Genomic DNA, 6,907 nt, shown 5'->3' with positions numbered 1-6,907 from the left:
AAAAATTAGAAAGTTCAGAGACCAATTAAAGCTTCGACTATTTTTAACTTTAGAAATTAACTTCTTCAACAACACCAAGTGTTTATAAAATAAAAATACGAAAAAAAAAAGAAAAATATGAAATGTATATTAATCTTCATAAAAGTTAATGACGACTTAATGGACAGCTTTGTGAGGAACCATAAGTGTTGGTAATAATTGTAACCCATACAAAATTGTTCTTCTTTTTCTCTCGTCGCCATTATATTATACGCCTTGAATGGAAAGTAAAAAAGAACCCATTAATGTCTGGAACCAGAAAGGAGGGGAATAAAGGACGGAACAATACATCCGTTTTAGTAACAGCAATTTCTTGTCCGGTATCTAGAGACGCGTCCATGAAATGGAACCACGTCGCACAAGAAACTGGGCGCGGCAAAAATTACTCGTGCTACGTGTATCCACAAAGCACGAAACCATTTTTCCATGGCCTTTATTCTTATTCTCGAATCAACTAATTTTACTCTGGCATGAATCCAACTACAGTTTTCTGTGAATTCATGTAAAACACCGTTTTCTCCTTCTAGCCGCTCCAAAAATTCCTCCAGTTACCAAATTTCACGCGGCTAAAAATTTCTGCTTGGACACGCGTGTCAAAAATGAGCAAAAAAAAATGTTTGGTATTGTTTACTAGGTGCTAGGAGATTTTGTAAGATCCTCACGTTGAATTAAAATAAAACTTGCAAAATGCAATTTATTAATTATTCCATTATTTTATTATGATTTTACCACATACCATCGTAGAGTTAATTCGTAATTCAAGAAATTTTCGAAGAGGTCACTTAGAAAATGTTATTCTCAAAAAATAATTGAATAATTGATAAATTTTTAACGAAAGTGTTTCATTTCCGCTGAAAATTTCCGCGCCCACTCGACATTTCAAATAATTCAATATACATAATTTATATCAAATTTACAATTTTCTACAAATGTCGATATTTCATTTAACAAGAAACATCAAAACATCCCATAAATAATTAAAACCGAATAAAACTAAAGTACTAAAAAAAAAAGAAATTTGACTCTTCCATCGAAAGCAATGTAATTTTCGTCCATATATCTTCACCAATCTCTAGAAATCCGTTAACTACCATTAACCAAAAAATGAAAGTACAAATCACCGGTCGTAATTCACCGTTGTTTTCGATTATTAGTTTCTTCTTCGGGAGAGTATACGGACCGACGAATAATTACATCTGCGCGATGCACGGTTAATTACAAACCGTAACCCGTCGAAATTCACGTTGAAATCGACGATTATCCCCAACCTGGGTTCCAAAGAGACTCGGCGAAGGCAAAAGCTACGCCATTGGCAGGCAAAAGCCGAAGCGACACAACGTGACTAACGAAAGACGTTCGATGGACGCGACTGATACAGTATAAAGAACGCGTGTGTATCGGCCGACGAATAAATGCAAGATTAATGGCCGATTTCACCGTGGTTCGACTAAATTTAGAAACCACGGTGATTTATAGGATTTAACCGTACCGCTTCGAGAAGCCGAGATATTATTGTCGTATCAATTAAACGCACGCGTTAATCGGACGTTACGCTTTTACGTTTGATTTCCTCTTCCGTGTGCCGTGGCTCACTTAGCGTCAATTATCGGACGGTTTAAAGAACCATTCTTTCCACTGTTTTACACGTATCGTTTTCTGTATGAGAAAGCTATCGTTTAGTTCCTTATGACGAATTGAAATTTTAACACCAGATACATTTCAACTGAAATTTTTGCTACTATCCCGCGATAAAAAATTTGATTTTTCTGGGAGTAGGATTGACTTTAAAAATGGAAGTGTACGAATAGTATGATGATTATTGTACTATAGTGCATTGGTACATGAAGAAATTGAGATATATTTGGACTGAAACTTTTACTCATATCTGACGATAGAAATTTTTTTTTTCTCGAATAAGATTAACGCGTAAAAATTGGAAGTGTACGAATAGTATGATGATTACTATGCTTTAACGCGTTGGTGAATGCAGAAACTAGGATAATTTGAATCGAAATATTTGCTATCTCGCGATACAAAATTTGATTTTTCTGGGAGTAGGATTGACTTTAAAAATGGAAGTGTACGAATAGTATGATGATTATTGTACTATAGTGCATTGGTACATGAAGAAATTGAGATATATTTGGACTGAAACTTTTACTCATTTCTGACGATAGAAATTTTTTTTTTCTCGAATAAGATTAACGCGTAAAAATTTGTACTATAGTGCATTGGTACATGAAGAAATTGAGATATATTTGGACTGAAACTTTTACTCATATCTGACGATAGAAATTTTTTTTTTCTCGAATAAGATTAACGCGTAAAAATTGGAAGTGTACGAATAGTATGATGATTACTATGCTTTAACGCGTTGGTGAATGCAGAAACTGAGATAATTTGAATCGAAATATTTCTTATCTCGCGATAAAAATTTTCATTTTTCTGGGAATAGGATTAACGCGTAAATATTGGAAGTGTATGAATAGTATGATGATTACTATACTTTAACGCGTTGGTGAATGCAAAAACTAAGATAATTTGAATCGAAATATTTCTTATCTTGCGATAAAAAATTTGATCTTTCTGGGAGTAGGATTGACTTTAAAAATGGAAGTGTACGAATAGTATGATGATCACTGTACTATAGTGCATTGGTACATGAAAAAATTGAGATATATTTGGATTGAAATTTTTACTCATATCTGACGATAGAAATTCTTTTTTTTCTCGAATAAGATTAACGCGTAAAAATTGGAAGTGTACGAATAGTATGATGATTACTATACTTTAACGCGTTGGTGAATGCAGAAACTGAGATAATTTGAATCGAAATATTTCTTATCTCGCGATAAAAATTTTGATTTTTCTGGGAATAGAATTAACGCGTAAATATTGGAAGTGTATGAATAGTATGATGATTACTATACTTTAACGCGTTGGTGAATGCAGAAACTGAGATAATTTTAATCAAAATATTTGTTATCTCGCGATACAAAATTTGATTTTTTTGGGAATAGAATTAACGCGTAAAAATGGAAGTGTACGAATAGTATGATGATCACTGTACTATAGTGCATTGGTACATGAAAAAATTGAGATATATTTGGATTGAAATTTTTACTCATATCTGACGATAGAAATTCTTTTTTTTCTCGAATAAGATTAACGCGTAAAAATTGGAAGTGTACGAATAGTATGATGATTACTATACTTTAACGCGTTGGTGAATGCAGAAACTGAGATAATTTGAATCGAAATATTTGCTATCTCGCGATACAAAATTTGATTTTTCTGGGAATAGGATTAACGCGTAAAAATTGGAAGTGTACGAATAGTATGATGATTACTATACTTTAACGCGTTGGTGAATGCAAAAACTGAGATAATTTGAATCGAAATATTTGCTATCTCGCGATACAAAATTTGATTTTTCTGGGAGTAGGATTGACTTTAAAAATGGAAGTGTACGAATAGTATGGTGATTACTATACTTTAACGCGTTGGTGAATGCAGAAACTGAGATAATTTGAATCGAAATATTTCTTATCTCGCGATAAAAATTTTCATTTTTCTGGGAATAGGATTAACGCGTAAATATTGGAAGTGTATGAATTGTATAATAATTACTATACTTTAACGCGTGGGTAAATGCAGAAACAGAGATACATCTGAATCGAAATATTTGTTTTCTTTTTTTTCTCGAATAAGATTAACGCGTAAAAATTGGAAGTGTACGAATAGTATGATGATTACTATACTTTAACGCGTTGGTGAATGCAGAAACTGAGATAATTTGAATGAAAATTCTTACTCCTAATTCACAATAAAAAACTTTCTTTTCCTTCGAGTAAAATAAACGCGTAAAAATTGGAAGTGTAACGAACGACATAATACTCACTACACTATAACGCATCGGTAGATAAACATAAAAACAGAGATACCTTCGAAACGAAATTTTTGCTCGTATCTCGCGATAAAAAAAATGTTGTTTTCCTCCGAAACGAATTAACGCGTAAAAACTCCAAGTGCAATCGATAATATACCTTAATGCGCCCGGTAAATGCACAAACTGGATAATCCAAGTACTGTAATTGATAATAAAGACAGAAATAAATGCACGTGTCAGATATTATTTCGCCGGTAGTATTTACACGACCACGTGATAGGTGATAAATCTTGTTTCACCGAGATCTCTCTCTCTCTCTCGTTACTTAACGATTTTAATAATCGATATAGGTGTCCGTTCGTTTATGAAATGATTAACATACCGCTGCGTCAGAATTTGTCTTTCAATTTTAAAAGACACGCGATAATTGTTTTACCCACTTGTCGTACAAAATAAACTTCTGTTGAAAGCTTTTTTCCGCTCTGTTTAATAAAGCCATTCTCGAGATTTTCACACGTTCGATGTTCACCGTTCAAAGAGAATTCGCGAGCAACGTTTACCGAACGGTTTAACATCGCACGAATGATCGCGTTTCAAGACTTGATCTTCTTAAGGGGTTAATTTGATTGCTGGTCAAAGCCGGGCGAAAGGCGTAACAGTGAAGCATCGCGATAACAATCGTTACATCTTGGTTTAGATCGGGTTCTTAAACGTAGCGAAGCTTACGAAAGACCGTGCACCACAATTTTCCTTTAATTTATTAACTTTCTACCATCTAACGTAAATAAACCGTCACGAACGAGATTGGTACGGCGGAGAAGAAAGAATTTACGGCTACGTAACAGAGGAAAGTATACATACATTTCTTTCTTTCTTTCTTTTTTATAGAAAATTATATCGCAGAAATATATATATACTTGCATACGTATCAACGTGTAATTAGTTACTCGAAGGTAAAATCTTGAGCAATTGTTGCGGCGAAAAGTGGTCAAAGATATACGTTTAATTAAGTTTCAAGTTGATGTAATTACTATCTTCAGGAATTTTTAATGTTAATGCTCTGATTGATTCTCTTAACAGATAAGATTCGAGTTTCATAAATCTTATCTCTGGCAAAATGTGCACGAAATAAGTGATACTTTTCCCAGTTTTCTTGTTCTCGCGAAGCTCAGAAGATAGCAAAGTTTGAAACAGACAATGAATTGTCATACAAATTTCAATTTTCTCACGTTCTGAAGTCATCTTATCGGGAAAAAGGAGGATTTTCTAATAAAGATTCTCACCTGTTGCAAGGACTACCAAATTTCAAGTGCAATTCTCGGAAGATTCGCAGGACAATAACCTAACAAGGTGAAACACAAATTTAACAGCAAGGGGGAAACGAGTACGTTCGCGAAGTTCCGCGCAAAACACACGCTCGTCACGAAGAACAAAACACAAGAAAGATTCACGTGGAGGGAAGTATAAAATGGCCGATTATCAGGACCTCGTTTGTTCAAATTTCATGAAATATTCAACTCGAACCAGGAACTTACTTCACGTGACTGACAACTTACTAGAAACCACAATGAAAAAATTCCGTGACCAAGGAGAGAAAAAAAGGCTGTGCAGAGGAGAAAGCCAGGGGAATACACGCGTCTTACTCGTACAATTCCGTAACAAAGCCCGAGAAAAGCCACAACCGTTAATCAACGACCGCCAGAGAGCTCGTCAGAGTTTTCGGCAACCTGCAATTCCACTCGAATCCCGGTGACCCCCTTCGAGAGACTCCCCATTACCCTTATTCCTACCCAAACTGTTTCCAGCACGCGTAATCTCCTCTGAACAAACGGAAAATTCAGTAAGAATTTATGGAATTCGACGCAGCAATCAAACTTTAACGAGTATGCAATCTTGGCCTCTTAAGGTTGACGATACAATTGGCAAAACACAAAATTACCTGTTACGGTTCCCTTTTTTCAGTACTGAATGAATGTATTCTTAAAAGAACTTTTTTATTTCACATTTTTCTCAAACCTTTGTCTGCACAAGCCTTGTATATGTTTTAATACCGGTTTTAGTAAATTTTGCGTTTTACAACCTTCAAATTTTTTTAATCGAACGATCAAATTGGAGTTGTTTAATTTCTGAAAGGATCGAAAGGAAACGATCAAAATTGCTTCTGCGATTTCCTGAAAGACACTATTTTACAGGAGATTATCAATTAATTGAAATACTCCAGTCGTTTTAGTCAAACAAATTTTCCTTACTCCCTTACAGAACGAATTTTCAAAAAAGGAAACAGACTGAATTTTTCACTCCGTTGCACTTGGAAAACACTTTGCAAACTCGTAAAAGAAAAATGTGCGACAGATAACATTTCTATCTCCACGTGCGCGCAGGTATCATGCAAATATCATTGAAAAGAAGAAAGGAACGATTGACCGTATCGTTATCTGACCATTGTATCACTTATACCATATCCACATCTCGCAAAAATGTTAAACGATTCTGACAGGCTTCGGCGATTACCAGCCGCTATTCGAAAGTCGAATGTCAATCGTGGACGATCGAAGTTAACGCGCGTTAAGAATACAAAAATAGCAAGTGACGATATAATACGATAAATCACTTCCAAAAAAAAAAAATCTCACTCGACTTCTTTCCCATAAATTCACCTCATTACCAAAAAAAAAAAAAAAAAAACTCGCGAAAAATATTACACCGTTCTCAACGCATTGATAACTTATCATCATCGACTTGCACATTCGCGCGCACCACACCTCTGCAGATCGAACTCGATGAAGAAAAGAATATGCAGCGCGAATTTCCTGAATCGATCAGCGATATATTTCTCACACCAAGGGAAAACGCGGGCGAGATCCACGAAGTTGGATTGGAAACCGACTACGATAGTAATCCACGCACTTATGCAATCCTCTCTCGCCTTCGCGTTTCTCAGAATCATTTCCAGCCGGCTGGCTGTTATAAGCTGCGCCC

General features: G+C 35.1%; 1 protein-coding gene across 1 annotated transcript in view; it reads right to left on the bottom strand.

The window, feature by feature from the left end:
- Nucleotides 1-6,907, bottom strand: part of LOC108576557 — a 168,161-nt gene that overhangs the window by 57,928 nt on the left and 103,326 nt on the right. The gene's annotated exons all lie outside the window — the stretch shown is intronic.

Source organism: Habropoda laboriosa, unplaced genomic scaffold (genome assembly GCF_001263275.1).
Source record: "Habropoda laboriosa isolate 0110345459 unplaced genomic scaffold, ASM126327v1 scaffold346, whole genome shotgun sequence".
NCBI lineage: Eukaryota > Metazoa > Arthropoda > Insecta > Hymenoptera > Apidae > Habropoda > Habropoda laboriosa.
The sequence above is the reverse complement of the archived record's forward strand: the minus strand, read 5'-3'. Positions and strand labels throughout refer to the sequence as shown.